This window comes from Chiloscyllium plagiosum, unplaced genomic scaffold (assembly GCF_037043375.1).
Source record: "Chiloscyllium plagiosum isolate Xiang-an unplaced genomic scaffold, Cpla_swu_hap1 HiC_scaffold_47, whole genome shotgun sequence".
Classification (NCBI taxonomy): domain Eukaryota; kingdom Metazoa; phylum Chordata; class Chondrichthyes; order Orectolobiformes; family Hemiscylliidae; genus Chiloscyllium; species Chiloscyllium plagiosum.
The window spans coordinates 8,661,643-8,678,970 of NW_028270185.1; positions in this window are offsets into that span (position 1 = coordinate 8,661,643).

Below are 17,328 nucleotides of genomic sequence, written 5' to 3' on the forward strand. Positions count from 1 at the left end.
GGCTGCCAGAGGAAGTGGTGGAGGCTGGTTATTGGTGATATTGTTGCACCCACGAAATCTCTTTTCAAACACCATGTGTGGAGCATAAACACCAGCATAGGGAAGTTGGGCCGAATGGCCTGTTTCAGCACCAGCCAGCAATGAAGCACTGAACCTCTGACCCTCCCCGACTGTGGATGGTAGGAGTTGACCCTGAACCATTTCTCTTTTCTCTTTCGTGCCCTTTTTAAGCTTTTCTTCGAACTACATAACCTTTGGTCTCCCACCCGTTTCACCTCCTCATTTCCGACTGTTCGGAATGTTATTTCTCCCCCTCAGAGTATCTCGTCCAGCTCTTCAAGTCACACAGTGGGGTGTTTGAAAAGAGATTTCGTGGGTGTAACATTTTCACCAATAACCAGCCTGAAATAGTAGAATTGTACAGCACTGAAATAGGCCATTCAGCCCATCTCTCCGGTAGAGTTTTTTAAACGTACTAGTTCACAGGTAGAGGGCATTGCTGGCTGGGCCAGCGTTTATTGTCCGTCCCTAACTGTCCCTTCAGAAGGTGGTGTTGAGCTGCCTTCTTGAGCTGTTGAGGTCCATGTGCTGTCGGAATACTCACAATGCCCTTAGGGAGGGAATTCCAGCATTTTGACCCAGCGACACTGAAGGGACAGTGATGTATTTCCAAATCAGGATAGTGAGTGACTCGGAGGGGAACTTGCAGGGGGTGGTGTTCCCATGTGTCCTTCTATACGGAAGTGGTTGTGCGTGTGTAAGGTGCTGTCTGAGGATCTTTGGTGAATTCTGCAGCGCACCTTGTAGACGGTACACACTGCTGCTACTGAGCATCGAGGGTGGAGGGCGTGGATGCTTGTGAATGTGGTGTCACTGAAGCAGAATAAGAGGAGACGTGGTTAATTCTCACCTGCTCTGCAATTCAGTAAGATCTACTTGTGTTTCAAATTCCATATTCCTACTTTCCCACCAATAACCATCGATTCTTGTAAGGCAAGGGCATCTATTGACATCGGACTTAAAACTATTCAGTGGCCCTACTTCATCACTGTCTGAGGCAGAGTGTTCTCTGAAACGCAGTCATTCTCCTCTACATGGCGGAAGGATGTAGTAATGTGCGATCACATGGCATTCAGGCAGAGCTTGCCAATTGGATAACAAAATTGGCTTGACGTTAGAGCCAGAGGGTGGTGGTGGAGGGTTGTTTTTCAGGCTGGAGGCCTCTGACCAGAGGTGCTCTGCAGGGATTGGTGCTGGGTCCACTGTTGCTTGTCGTTTATATAAACGCTGAAAATGTGTTGCTGGAAAAGCGCAGCAGGTCAGGCAGCATCCGAGGAACAGGAGAATCGACGTTTCGGGCATAAGCCCTTCTTCAGGCTTATGCCCGAAACGTCGATTCTCCTGCTCCTTGGATGCTGCCTGACCTGCTGCGCTTTTCCAGCAACACATTTTCAGCTCTGATCTCCAGCATCTGCAGCCCTCACTTTCTCCCCGTTTATATAAACGGTTTGGATGAGAATTCAGAAGGCATGGTTAGTAACTTTGTAGATGGCACCAAAATTGGTGGTATAGTGGACAGCGAAGAACGCTATCTAAGATTCCAAATGGATCTTGATCAATTGGGCCAAGTGGGCTGAGGAGTTTTACTTGGATAATACAAAATATTGAATTTTGGTAAAACGAACAAGGGCAGGACCTACACAGTTAATGGGAGGGCCTTGGATAGTGTTGTAGAACAGAGAGACCTGGGGGCTCAAGTACATATTTTTTTAAAAGTTGCGTCATATATAGATAGTGTGTTTAAGAAGGCATTTAGCATGCTTGCCTTCATTGCTCAGACCATTGGGACGTCATGTTGTGGTCGTACAGTATGTTGGTGAGGCCATTTTTGGAGTACTGTGTACAGTTCTGGTCACCCTGCTACAGGAAAGATATTATTAAATTGGTGAGGGCTCAGAGAGGATTTATCATGATGTTGCCGGGATTGGAAGATTTGGGTTATAAGGAAAGGCTACATAGGCTGGGACTTTTTTCAGGGTAGGAGAGTTTAAAACTGGAGGGTGTAATTTTAAGGTTGGAGGGGAAAGATTTAAAAGGGGCCCTGGGGGCAACGTTTTCACACAGAGGGTGGGTCGTGTGTGGAATGAACGGCCAAAGGAAGTGGTGGATACAAGCACAGTTACAACATTTAAAAGACATTTGGGTAGGAAAGTTTTAGATTGACCTGTGCACAGATAGGCAGGACTAGTTTAGCTTGGGAAACTTGGTGGTCATGCAGAGTTGGACCAAAGGGTCTGTTTCCATGCTGTATGACTCTCTAAACTGGCTGCTTTATCCTGAGTGGTTTTGAGCTTCTTAGGGCTGCACCCTTCCAGGGCAAGTGGGGAGTAACCCATCCCACTCCCGCCTTGTACATGGTTGACAGGCTTTGGGAAGGTGAGTTACTCACCGCAGTATTCCCAGTCTTTGTAAGCACAATATTCCCACACAGCTGTGGAAGCAGGTGGGATTTGAACCAGGGATAGCCAGTCCAGCAATAGATCTGCATCACCAGAGCACAGTCTAAATGGCTGGTCCAGTTCAGCTCCTGGTCAACGGTAAAATCATTTTCGTACGGGAGTGCAACAAATTGTACTTTCCCGATTTGCCTTCTACAGAAAGTCAGCAGATGAAATTGGAAAATATTTGATGCACTGATCAGTTTGAATAGACAAAGGCAGAGTGTAAGTTTAGTTACGTGGAGTAGACTGAAACTGAAATTCCTCTTGTTGGCTTTTCTGCAGGTTTAGCTTGACATCCTGTTTTGATTACTTCTGTTCATTAAAGCTCGTGAGTTCTATTTATAACAAATGTCACACTTTTGCGGTATGACGTACATTGCTCGGTGATGCTACGTTCGAGACGAGGTCCCAGTGGCTCTGCAAATGTCAGGTGGGCCAAGTGCAAAGCAAAACAAAGAGCTTACATTTATGTAGCTACCATTTGCAAAATCCCATTAAGCACACTGGAAGTGCAGCCCCACAGTACACAAGTGAAAGACAAGCAAGGCAGTTAAAAAGAGAAATGGGGAGATCCAGGGGGGAAAAAAACAGAAAGAGAAAGGCAGTGTGAGAAGGAGAAATTAAAAAGAAGTTGAATAAAGAGTGAGAGAGAGAAAGAGCGAGTAAAGGAAGGCAGAAAGAGAGAGACAGAGTGAGTGAAAGATGAAAGGCGACAGAGAGAGAGAAAAGAAGGACATTGGGAAAGACAGAGAAGGAGAATGTGCGAAATTTGGAAAGTGAGAGAGACAGAGAGAGAGAAACTGGGAAAGACTGAGAGAGGGAGAGAGTGTGAAAGATGGTGGGTGACAGAGAGGGAGAGCAGAGGAAAACTGGAAAAGACAGAGAAGGAGAGAGTGTGAAAGAAAGTGACCAAAAGAGAGAAGAGAAAAGCTGGAAAAGACTGAGAGAGGGAGAGAGTGTGAAAGACAATATGGGACACAGAGGGTGGTACGTGTATGGAATGAGCTGCCAGAGGATGTGGTGGGGGCTGGTACAATCGCAACATTTAAGAGACATCTGGATGGGTACATGAATAGGAAGGGTTTGGAGGGATATGGGCCGGGTGCTGGCAGGTGGGACTAGATTGGGTTGGGATATCTGGTCGGCATGGACAGGTCGGACCGAAGGGTCTGTTTCCATGCTGTACATCTCTATGACTCTCTATGAAAGAAGGGACAGCGTGAAATTAAAGGGATAGAAACGGGTTTATAATCTATTACCTATCTTTTGGAGGGGAGAGACTGAAAGAGACAGATAGATAAAGGAAACAGAGGGAGAGAATGTGAAAAACAGCAAAGGAGGTGGAGGACACGAAAAGAGAGAGACAGCAATTAAGAAAAAGAAACAGGAAATATTTAAAGAGAGAAACGAAGGAGTAAAGAAGATCCCCTATTGCTTTCCGTTTAATTTCTACCTCTCACATCTTCCCTTTGTTTTTCACACATTGTCTCTCTCTCTCAATCTTTTGGGTGGCACGGTGGCTCAGTGGTTAGCACTGCTGCCTAATACGCCAGGGACCTGGGTTTAATTCCAGCCTCGGGTGACTGTCTGTGTGGAGTTTGCACATTCTCTCCGTGGGTTTCCTCCCACAGTCCAAAGATGTGCAGGTCAGGTGAATGGGCCATGCTAAATTGTCCATAGTGTTAGGAAATTAGTCAGGGGTAAATATCGGGTGGGGGAATGGGTCTGGGTGGGTTACTCATCAAAGGGCCTGTTTCCAGGGGGCGGTACGGTGGCTAAGTGGTTAGCACTCTACAGCACCAGAGACCCAGGTTCAATTCCAGCCTCGGGGTAAATATAGGGTAGGGGAATGGATCTGGGTGGGTTAATTTTTGGAGGGTCAGTGTGGAGTTGTTGGGCCGAAGGGCCTGTTTCCATACTGTAGGGAATCTATTCTAATATGTTTCTTTCTGTCACCCCACAACCCCTGCTTCTTTTCCCTCTCTCTCTTTCTCTTTTTTTTTAATTTGTTGTTTCTTTGTTCACGCTCTCCTCCTCTCTCATGTCAACTGACCGCTTGGAAAATATATCCTCAGGCCTTGAAAGTAAACTGCCAAATTCAGACTGTGTCAATAAATAACAAAACAAATTAATGAATGGTACCTACGTGTGGCAGTGGTTCTGTAGCAGATCTTATCTGTCAGTATCTTTTCTGCAATCCCTCTACAAATTCTAACTCTGGGAGGGCTGAGGTGCCATCCCATTGTAGACTGACTTTATGAGTCACCCAGTAATAGATCTACAAATTCGATCTTCACATTTATCAGTACACCCACATCCAGGCGCTGTGACATTACTGATTCCATTCGGAATGTATAAGTCATCTGACCTGACACCTTCTGACATGTTAATTTTCACTTATTAATGCTCTAATTGCCACAACAGTAACATTGAAGATTTGGATTTGCATAGCGCAGCTTTGCACAGAATTAAACACTCCACCCCCACCCTCCCCCAACCGCGAGTTTCACAGGAGGGTGGTGCAGGCTTGACTCCAAACCACTTGTGAACGTGCCAAGAAGGTCAGTTAGACCTTAGAAGAGAGCAGGTTGAGACAGAACGGTTTAAGGGGAATGGAGAGAGGAAGGGGGGAGACGGAGGGTTTTGGGGAGGGGAGAGAGGAGGGGGTAGGCAGAGGGTTTTGGGGAGGAGGATTCCAGAATTTAGGTTCCAGGTAGTAAGAGGCACGGCCACCACTGGCAGAGTGATAAAAATGATGGGATGATCAAAAGGGTGGGATCTTGCAATATGGGGGGTGGAGGACATTACAAAGATGGCACTGAGAAACCATGGTAAGGGTGCTACAGAAATGCACATTACTGTTATCATTGTATCGTAACATGATGGGTGTTGGTTAGTTCAGTTGGATAGACTGCTGGTTTGCAACATGATACCAGTAATGCAGGGTCAATTCCTGCACCAGCTAGGGTTACCATGAAGGGCTCTCCTTCTCAGTCTCTCCTCTCACCTGAGCTCTGGTGAGGTACAGTTACATCGTTTAAAGGACATCTGGATAAGTTCATGAAGGGGAAAGGTTTGGAGGGATATGGGCCAGGAGCAGGCAGGTGGGCCTAGTTTAGTTTGGGATTATGGTCGGCATGGACTGGTTGGACAGAAGGGTCTGTTTCCGTGCTGTATGACTTATAAATGATATTCAAATACTTGTCCAATTCTGTTTTGAAAGTTACAACTGAGCCTCTGTCCACTTCTCCTACAGTTCCACATCATTGAGGTGACGCTATGGTCGAGTGGTATTGTCACTGGGCTGTTAATAAAGAAACTCAGCACAAGTCCCAAGGACCCGAGTTCAAATCTGCTCTATGATAGACAATTTGGATTCAATAAAAATCTGGAATTAAGGATCTAATGATGACCATGAATCCATAGTTGGGGAAAATCCATCTGGGCTGAAAATGTGTTGCTGGAAAAGCGCAGCAGGTCAGGCAGCATCCAAGGAACAGGAGAATCGACGTTTCGGGCATAAGCCCTTCTTCAGGAATGAGGAAAGTGTGTCCAGCAGGCTAAGATAAAAGGTAGGGAGGAGGGACTTGGGGGAGGGGCGTTGGAAATGTGATAGGTGGAAGGAGGTCAAGATGTGGGTGATAGGCCGGAGTGGGGTGGGGGCGGAGAGGTCAGGAAGAAGATTGCAGGTTAGGAAGGCGGTGCTGAGTTTGAGGGATTTGACTGAGACAAGGTGGGGGGAGGGGAGATGAGGAAACTGGAGGAATCTGAGTTCATCCCTTGTGGTTGGAGGGTTCCCAGGCAGAAGATGAGGCGCTCTTCCTCCAACCGTCGTGTTGCTATGGTCTGGCGATGGAGGTGTCCAAGGACCTGCCTGTCCTTGGTGGAGTGGGAGGGGGAGTTGAAGTGTTGAGCCACGGGGCGGTTGGGTTGGTTGGTGTGGGTGTCCCAGAGGTGTTCTCTGAAACGTTCCGCAAGTAGGCGGCCTGTCTCTCCAATATAGAGGAGGCCACATCGGGTGCAGCGGATGCAATAAATGATGTGTGTGGAGGTGCAGGTGAATTTGTGGCGGATATGGAAGGATCCCTTGGGGCCTTGGAGGGAAGTAAGGGGGGAGGTGTGGGTGCAAGTTTTACATTTCTTGCGGTTGCAGGGGAAGGTGCCAGGATTGGAGGTTGGGTTGTAGGGAGGCCGGGATTGGAGGTTGGGTTGGTGGGGGAAGAGCGCATAGCAACAAGACGGTTGGAGGAAGAACGCCTCATCTTCCGCCTAGGAACCCTCCAATCACAAGCGATGAACTCAGATTCCTCCAGTTTCCTCATCTCCCCTCCCCCCACCTTGTCTCAGTCAAATCCCTCAAACTCAGCACCGCCTTCCTAACCTGCAATCTTCTTCCTGACCTCTCCGCCCCCACCCCACTCTGGCCTATCACCCTCACCTTGACCTCCTTCCACCTATCACATTTCCAACGCCCCTCCCCCAAGTCCCTCCTCCCTACCTTTTATCTTAGCCTGCTGGACACACTTTCCTCATTCCTGAAGAAGGGCTTATGCCCGAAATGTCGATTCTCCTGTTCCTTGGATGCTGGCCTGACCTGCTGCGCTTTTCCAGCAACACATTTTCAGCTCTGATCTCCAGCATCTGCAGACCTCACTTTCTCCTCGAAAATCCATCTGGTTCAATAATGTCCTTTAGGAAAGGATACTGCCATCCTTACTTGGTCGGGCCTACACGTGACTCCAGACCCACAGCGATGGGATTGACTCTTAACAATTAGGGATAGGTATTAAATGCTGACCTAGCTATTGACACCCTTATCCTGTGAATGAACTTTTTTAAAAAAGCCCTTAAAATGGTACTTTCCAGGATTTTGACCTAATGATGCTGAAGGAACTGATATTTCCAACTCAGGATGGGAAGGGAAGTTACAGGGTGTGGTGTTCTCATGTATCTGCTGCCCTTTGTCCTTCTACATGGAAGTGACCGTGGGTCGGTCGAAGGATCTTTGGTGAATTTCTGTCGTGCATCTTGTAGATGGTACACACTGCCGCTGTTCCCTCATCAAACCGTAATGTCAGAGTTCAATGTATGCTCTCCTGATGTAGCTTAAAGTTGGAGTGGGGGGAGCAGTGCGGTAGACAATGCATTTAGATAAATATTCATCTCTTTACTCTGCTAAGCCAACTTCCACACATTAGCCATAATTTATTCAGTCCCATCTTCAGTGGAATGAGTCTTGATGTTTCAAAAAGAAATATCAACACACTTCCACAGACACTGACAGACAGTGAGGAAGGCAAAAGGCTGGAGAGTCAGAGTGGAAACGCGTGGCACTGGAAAAACACAGCAGGTCAGGCAGCATCCGGGGAGCAGGATTTTTTTTAGATTAGATTCCCTACAGTATGGAAACAGGCCCTTCGGCCCAACAAGTCCACACCGACCCTCTGAAGAGTAACCCACAAGAGTTGACGTTTTAGGTATAAGCCCTTCGTTACGAATGTGGAGGGGGCAGCAGTGGGGAAGGGGGCTGAGAGATAAATAGGAGGGTGGGGCTGTGGGGAAAGTAACTGGGAAGGCGATAGGTAGATGCAGGTGGGAGGGAATTGTGATAGGTGGGTGGGGAAGGGTGAAGCAGATTGGTGGGAAGGAAACTGGACAGGTCAAGGGGATGGTGCTGAGTTGGAGGGTTGGATCTGAGATGAGGTTGGGGGGGGAGGGGAGATGAGGAAACAGGTGAAATTGACAATTGATCCTGTGTGGTTGGAGGGTCCGAAGGCAGAAGATGAGGCGTTCTTCCTCCAGGCGTCGGGTGGCTTGGATTTGGCGGTAGAGGAGGCCCAGGACTTGCATGTCCTTGGGGGAGTGGGAGGGGGAGTTGAAGTGGTTGGTCACAGGGCAGTGGGGATGTTTGGTGCGTGTGTCCCAGAGATGTTCTCTGAAACCATCCGCGGGTTGGCATCCTGTCTCCCCAGTGTGGAGGGGATCACATCCAGAGAAATGGACACAGTAGATGAGGTCAGTGGATATGCAGGAAAATCTCTACCAGCTGTGGAAGGATCCTCTGGGGCCTTGGATGGAGATGAGGGGGGAGGTATGGGCAGGTTTTATACCTCTTGCGGTGGCAAGGGAAGGTGCCAGGACTGGAGGGTGGGTTGGTGACTGGGAGTGGGCCTAACAAGAGAGTCACGGAGGGAGTGGTCTCTGCGGAATGCTGATTGGGGAGGGAAATATATCTCTGGTGGTGGGGTCTGATTGTAGGTGGCGGAATTGGTGGAGGATAACACATTGTATCTGGCGATTAGTGGGGTGGGAGGTGAGGACCAGGGGGTGTTCTGTTGTTGCGGTTACGGGGTGAGTTCAAAGTGTGGCAAGTGGCGATGCGCTGGAGGGCATTGTTGACCACATGGGAGGGGAAATTGCAGTCCTTGAAATAGGAGCCACCTGGAGTGGCAAGGGTAGAATTCTCCTGGGTTATTATTGTTATTATTACTATTATGATTATTGCTGGCCTGTATTTCCCGTGGAATGTTCTGGGAAGCTGGGTTCAATTCCCGCCATGGCAGATGGTAGAATTAGAATTCAATAAAGATTCTGGAATTAAGAATCTAATGATGATCATGGTCCATCATCGATTGTTGGAAAACCCAGCTGGTTCACTAATGTCCGGTCGGGAAGGAAATCTGCCATACTTACTTGGTCTGGCCTACCTGTCACTCCAGACCCACAGCGATGTGGTTGACTCTCAAACCCCTGGGCCAAGTCAGAGACACCCTCTTTTAAGAAATCCCCACTCCTGGCTCTCCGCGCTCCATAGTGTTGCATCAATTTTGAAGACATGGAATGGAGTCCCAATGGGAAAATAACTCTGCGAATCCCTGCCTTAGGGCCCCAGAAGACAATGGCAGAGCGACAGAAATTGGGGCAAATCCTCAAGTGGCCTGAATTGGGAAGAAGAACCCTACTTAACGACCAAGCACGGGATTAGGGTAATGGGTTAAGTACAAGTCTGTGATTGAATGAATCAGTTGCAGGGTCACTAGATCAGGCTGCTGGGGCTGTGTGTGTGACCTATGGGCATGTGGTTTGAGATGTGAGTGGAAGAGGAAGCTATGGAATGCTTGCTTTGCAAAAAGGATGTGCCCCATCATCAAAACCAGTCCCATGACACGCAAGGGGAAGTAGCCTCAGGTCTGAGAAACTGGGGAGACATTTTAAAACACAAACTGACTCACAAGTTCGCGAATTCACACACGAAATTTGTTTTCAAAATCAAGAGCAAATCTGTGAGGAGTTGGCAGCTGGAAATCACAGAAGTGCTATAGGGGAGATGTTGTGAAACTTGAAAGGGTTCAGAAAAGATTTACAAGGATGTTGCCAGGATTGGAGGGTTTGGGCTACAGGGGGAAGCTGAACAGGCTGGGACTGTTTTCCCTGGAGCATCGGAAGCTGAGGGGTGACCTTATAGAGGTTTACAAAATCATGAGGGGCATGGATAGGGTCAATAGACAAAGTCTTTTCCCCATGGTAGGAGAGTCCAAAATGAGAGGGCACAGCTTAGCAATTTTTGAGAAGATTTGTAGCTCAGGTTGATGGTAGGTCTGTTCGCTAGCTCGCTGAACTGGAAGGTTTGTTTTCAGACATTTCGTCACCATGACTGGATGACATCATCAGTGAGAGTCTCTGGTGAAGCACTGGTGGTATGTCCCGCCTCTCTATTTATAGGTCTTGGTTTCTTAAGGTGGGTGTTATCATTTCAGGTTCTTTCTTTCAAGTGAAGGTCGATGGGATCTAAGTTGATGTGTTTATTGATGGAGTTCTGGTTGGAAAGCCGTGCCTCTAAACATTTCCGTGTGTGGCTTTGTTTTGCCTGTCCTAGGATGTGTATGTTGTCCCAGTCAAAGTAGTGTCCTTCTTCGTCTGTATGTATGGAAACTAGTGAGAGTGGGTCACATCTTTTAGTGGCCAGTTGGTGTTCATGTACCTGGTGGCAAGTTTCCTGCTAGTTTGCCTGATGTAGTGTTTTTAACCATTCTTGCATGGTATCTTGTAAATGGCATTAGTTTTGCTGATGGCATCTAATGGATCCTTAGGTTCATTAGTCGTTGTTTAACTCTGTTGGTAGGTTTGTGGGCTACCATGATGCCAAGGGGTCTGAGTAGTCTGGAAGTCTAAGATGAGAGGGGAAAGATTTCAAAGGGACCTAAAGGGCAAGTTTTTCACACAGAGAGTGGTCCGTGTATGGAATGAGCTGCCAGAGGAAGTGGTGGAGGCTGGTACAATTACAGCATTTAAAAGGCATCTGGATTGGTATATGAATAGGAAGGGTTTAGAGGGATATGTGCCAAGTGCTGACAAATGGGACTGGATTAATGTAGAATATCTAGTCAGCATGGACGAGTTGGGCCAAAGGAGAAGCGTTATGAAAGCTAGTGCTTCCAAATAAACCTGTTGGACTATAACCTGGTGTTGTGTGATTTTTAACTTTGCACACCCCAGTCCAACACCAGCTCCTCCACAACATCTCTGAGAGAAGACATTTTTATTTGTTTCTCTTATTTTCAACATACAAACACCCCAGGTGCAGAAACAACCCCTCAGCGTTTACGTTGTCAACCTCCCCTTAAAATTTGATATTTTTTAAAATAAAGAGTTAAGGTTTTGAGAGGATGTTAAATAATTGGACAATTTCCAGATCCAAAGATAAAGGTCACTGGACGCAAACCTTTAATTCTGTTTCTAGCTCAATCAATGCTGCCAGACATGTCGAGTTTCTCCAGCAATTTCTGTGTCAGATTTACCGGGATGTTGCCTGGCCTGGAGAGTTTTGTTTATGAAGCGATGTTGGACAGAATGGGGTTGTTTTCCTGGGAAAAGAGAGGGTGGGGGGAACATGACTTGGATTTTAAAAAATGATGAGGGGCATAGATAGGGTAGACAGGAAGACACTTTTTCTCTTGATGGAGAGAAATGATCGGGGGGGGGGCGGGGTTTAGATTGAAGGTGGGAGGTTTAGTGGGGATGTGAGAAGGATGTTTCTTTTCCCTGAGAGAGCGGTGGAAATTTGTAACACACTGCCTGACAGGGGTAGTAGATGCAAAAAACCCCTGATTATATTTAAGAAGAATTTCGGGAGGCAATGGCCTAGTGGTATTATCGCTGGACTTTGAATCCAGAGACCCAACTAATGTTCAGGGCAGCTTCGGTTCCAATCCCATCATGGCAGATGCTGGAATTTGAATTCAATAATAAATCTGGAATTAAATGTCTAATAATGACCATGAATCCACTGTCAGAAAGTCATATCTGGTTCACTAATGTCCTTTAGGGAAGGAAACTGCCATCCTTACCTGGTCTGGGCCTACATGTGACTCCAGACCAGGAGTCACACAGCACAGACACAGACCCTTCAGTCCAACCAGTCCATGCTGACCATAATCTCAAACTAAACTAGTCCCACTTTCCTGCATTTGGCCCACATCCCTCTAAACCTTAAACAGAAACAGAAATTGCTTGAAAAGCTCAGTAGGTCTGGCAGCATCTGTGGAGAGAAATCAAAGTTAATGATTCAAGTCCAGTGACCCTTCCTCAGAACCAAACCTTTCCTATTCATGAACATATCCAAATGTCACTTATGATTTGGAGATGCTGGTGTTGGACTGGGGTGGACAAAGTTAAAAATCACACAATACCAGGTTATAGTCCAACAGGTTTAATTGGAAGCACTAGCTTTTGGAGAGCTGCTCCCTCATCCACCTGATGAAGGAGTGGCGCTCCGAAAGCTAGTGTGCTTCTAATTGCACCTGTTGGACTATAACCAAATGTCATTTAAACGTTGTAACTGTACCCGCATCCAACACTTCCCTCAGGAAGTTCATTCCACACATAAACCACCCCCTGCGTGAAAAAGTTACCCCTCAGGTCCCTTTTAAACCTCTCTCCTCTCACCACAAGAATATGCCCTCTAGTTTTGGAACACCCCACCCAAGGGAAAAGACCTTTGCTCTTCACTTCATCCATGCCCCTCATGATTTCATAAACATCTATAAGGTCACCCCCAACCTCCTACACTTCAGAGAAAAAAGTTCCACCCTATCCAGCTTCTCCTTTCCACTCAAGCCCACCTGTCTCAGCAACATCCTGGTAAATCTTTTCTGAATCTTCCCCAGTTTAATAATCTCCTTCCTATAACAGGGAGACCAGAACTGGACACAGTTCTCCAGAAGAGACCTCACCAACATCCTGTACAACCTCAATATAACTTCCCAACTCTTATACTCAACGGTTTGAAGACAAGCATATTGAACACCTTCTTAACCACCCTGCCTTCCTGTGACATGATTTTCAAAAAACTATGTACCTTTGGGCTGCACGGTGGCTCAGTGGTTAGCACTGCTGCCTCACAGCACCAGGGCCCCAGGTTCCATTGCAGCCTCGGGCGACTGTCTGTGTGAAGTTTGCACATTCTCCCCGTGTCTGTGTGGGTTTCCTCCGGGTGTCCCAGTTTTTCCCACAATCCAAAGATGTGCAGGTTAGGGTGAACTGGCCATGCTAATTTGCCCATAGTGCATTAGTCAGAGGGAAATGGGTCTGGGTGGGTTACTCTTCGGAGGGTCGGTGTGGACTGGTTGGGCTGAAGGGCTTGTTTCTACACTGTAGGGAATCTATTCTAATCTAATCTAAACCCCTAGATCTCTCTGTTCTACAACATTACCCAGGGCCCTACCAGTAACTGTGTAATAACCCTTTGCTTGTTTTACCAAAATGCAGCACCTCACATTTATCCAAATTAAACTCCATCTGCCACTCCTCAGCCCATTGGCCCAATTGATCAAGATACCTTTGGAATCTTAGATAACCTTCTTCACTGTTCACTATACCCACCAATTTTGGTCTCATCTGCAAACTTACTAACCATACCTCCTAAATTCTCATCCAAATCGTTTATATAAATGAGAAGCAACAGTGGACCCAGCACCGATCCCTGCGGAGCACCTCTGGTCACAGGCCTCCAGTCTGAAAAACAACCCTCCATCACCACCCTCTGGCTCCGAAAGTCAAGCCAATTTTGAATCCAACTGGCAAGCTCTTTCTGAATCCCATGTGATCTAACACCACTAATTAGTCTACCATGCAGAACTCGTCAAAGGCTTCACCAAACATAGAACATAGAGCAGCACAGCACAGGAACAGGCCCTTCGGCCCACAATATTGTACTAGACATGATGTCAAATTAAACTAAGCCCTTCTGCCTGCCTTTGATCCATAACCCTCCATTCCTTGCTTATTCATGTGCTTATCTAAAACCCCCTTAAATGCCCCTATCATATCTGCCTCCCTTAACACCCCCTGGCAACGAGTTCCAGGCACCCACCACTCTCTGTGTAAAACTCTTGCCCCTCACAAATCCGTTGAACTTTCCCCCGTAAATGTGTGCCCTCAAGTATGAGACATGTCAACTCTGGGGGAAAAGATTCTGAATGTCAATCCTCAAATCCATGTAGACAATGTCTAGTGCTCTTCCCTGCCCCCTGATGCCAAGGGGATGGAGAATGTCCTGGAAAAAGGGGCTAGAATAGTTAGGTTGTGACTGGTGCAGACTCGACGGGCCATTCTCCGAGCAACAGACCTCCACGAGAAACATTCTTGAAACATGCTGCCCTGTCCAATCTGCGTCAGACAGCAGCGATAAATCAGGTGGAATGTGGGTGGCCCCTACACCTGCAGTAGCACCCAGCATTGTGACTTCATATCACTGAGCTCAGAGGCAGAATGACTCATTAACGTCTCACCGCAATTCTGAGAGAAAGAGAGAGGGAGAGTGGAGGTTGAGGCTGGTTTGATCGCGCAGATGAACTGGAACCAAAGGCTTACCCTCCCCTGGTCCACAGCTACACCAAACCCTGAAGGACGGAGATGAATGAGCAAAGACAGAGTTCTTCTGCAAGTACTGCATGAGCAAGCCTTATAATGAGTCTTTTAACGCGTTCTCAGGCGACAGGGTGACAGAGGTGCTGACTGATTACCAGAAATAGAAAAACAATGACAAATGGTAATTTCTAAAACTATTACCTCAACACATTACTGGATTTGGGTTAAATAATAAAGGAACTAGTATTTGATTGGATCCTCTCTCCTCTTAGAGTCATATAGCACGGAAGCAGACCCTTCGGCTGAATGTGTCTGTGCTGACTAATGCCACCATAGAGTCATACAGCACGGAAACTGCGGCCAAAGTCATCCATAGTGATTAGAATGGGGGACTCAATCACGAGGGGTCATGAGTTGAAGGTGAGAGGGGAAAAGTTTAAAGGAGATATGCATGGAATGTTCTTTACGCAGAGGGTGGTGGGTACCTGGAACACGTTGCCAGCAGAGGTGGTAGAGGCAGGCACGATAGCGTCATTTAAGATGCATCTAGACAGATACATGAAAGGGCAGGGAGCAGAGGGATACAGATCCTTAGAAAATAGGCGACAGGTTTAGATAGAGGATCTGGATTGACACAGGCTTGGAGGGCCGAAGGGCCTGTTCCTGTGCTGTAATTTTCTTTGTTCGTTGTTTCCTAAACTGCACCGTCTCGTTTGCTTGTGTTAAGAGCTCACAGCACATTTTTGAAGTGGCCCCATTTTTAGGAGACAGGGAAACCTTCTCGAGACCTGTAACCTTAAAGGCAGGGCGACTTCGAGAGCTCTGTGACCTTCACCACAAATTAGAACAGGGAACCTTGTCCCAAAACCCACTCCCAACATGAACCCCATGAAGTAGACACCAAGACGATTTGAGGAAAAGTCTCTTCACCCAGAGGTGGGGAGGGGGTGGGGGAGTGGGTGGGGAACGTGAACAGGGTCTGGAATGCCCTCCCTGGGAGGGTAGTTGAGGAGGGAAACCTCACAACCTTTAAAAACTACTTGGATGAGCTCTCAAAGCATTATAGCATTCAAGGCTGCGAGCCGAGTGCGGAAAAAGCAGGACTACTGCAGACTTAATGCATCTTTGGCTTGATGGGCCGAAGGGCCTCTCGGTGCTGGCCGATTCGATGATCTGCACTCCCCCCGACCCTCATGAGCACAGGTTGCTATGGCAACCTAGATATTCACCGGAGCATTAAGCTAAGGGATGTGGATACGACTCTCAAATTTCTTTCATACCCACAACCACCCAGGAATCTCTCCCCCTTTTACCGTCTGCCATTGGCGGGTGTTGGAGGTTGAAGCTAAACCCTGTCTGGACCTTCCCTGACCAACAAGTCCCAAGGTTCTTGGCTTAGAGGCTGTCCCACAATCCACTGCTCCAACTGGCGACCATTTTGTTTACAACGAGACACCATGGGCAACAATGAGGTGAGAGGCTGGAATGGCTTTCCATTGGAGAGAGGCTAGGAGGTGAAGGAGGCTCAATATATGGGAGAAGGTTTGACAACGTCAGGTCAGAGAAAGCCCCTGAGGAAGGGTGGGATACCATGGAGGTCTTTTATTCCCAAGGATGAGAATTTTGAAACCAATGTTCTGAAGGGGTCAATGAGAGGTGATGGGGAAGGATGTCACTGGTGCTAAGAACAAGCTGTAGGACAGAGGATGGTACATTAGGAACTTGTTGATGTGTCCAGAGTTAATCTACACTGACTTTTGAGTAGCACTTCGGGAAAGCGTCTGGGGGTCAAACAGGCCATTTACATGGTGAGGAAGAACAGCTTTAATATACTCTCACTGCGCCCCTTAAGTCTATTTTATATCTTTCCCCTCTCACCCTAAACCTATGCCCTCTAGTTCTGAACTCCCCAACCCAGGTAAAAGACCTTGGCTATTTACCCTATCCATGCCCCTCATGATTTTATAAACCTCTATAAGGTTACCCCTCAGCCTCCAACGCTCCAGGGAAAACAGCCCCAGCCTGTTCAGCCTCTCCCTGTAGCTCAAATCCTCCAACCCTGGCAACATCCTTGTAAATCTTTTCTGAACCCTTTCAAATTTCTAACAGGAGGGAGATGAGAATTGCACACAATATTCCAAAAGTGGCCTAACCAATGTCCTGTACAGCGGTAACATGACCTCCCAACTCCCAGTAATTGTCCAGAAGTTGACCATAAGCTGGTGATGTCCCAAACAGATTAAAAGGAGGGTGAACATTGAAACTTTGAGACACACCGTTATGACTGTGGTCAGAGAATCTCCCTAGATCCCCGTGGGACTTGAGGGGAAATTATTCTCCTGTTGTAAGTCATTTTAATTAGTTCTGTTTAAAAGAAACAATCATCATGAGACTGATGGCAGTGACTGAAGTGCACCTGGAAATCCCACAAATTGTCCCTTCGTAAGGAATTAGAGACGTCATTGTGGTGCAGTTTCTGTTGAATAAAGTATATGTTTGAAAGAAGCTTCTGTTACAAACACAGGATGCCACCTCCAGCTTCTGTGTTTGAATGTTCTCTCTCTTCCCTTCTTCAAAGCACTGAGACTTACAGCCCACCCCCTCCCTGCACCATCTCTCTGGGCAAACAGAGGCATCCAGGCTGACTGAGACAGCACAGTATCACAGTGTGGCCTGGTTACATCTGCACTCATTGTGCACTCACTGTCTCTCTCTCTCTCACGCACACGCACACACACATACACACACACACACTCACATACACACACTCCTTTGTACTCATACACACACATACACTCATTTGCACTCACACACACACTCATACACACACACATTCACATACACACACACACACTCATACACACACACACACTCACACTCACATACACACATGCTCACTCGCATACACACATGCACACACACTCACATACATATATACACACACATATATACACACCCA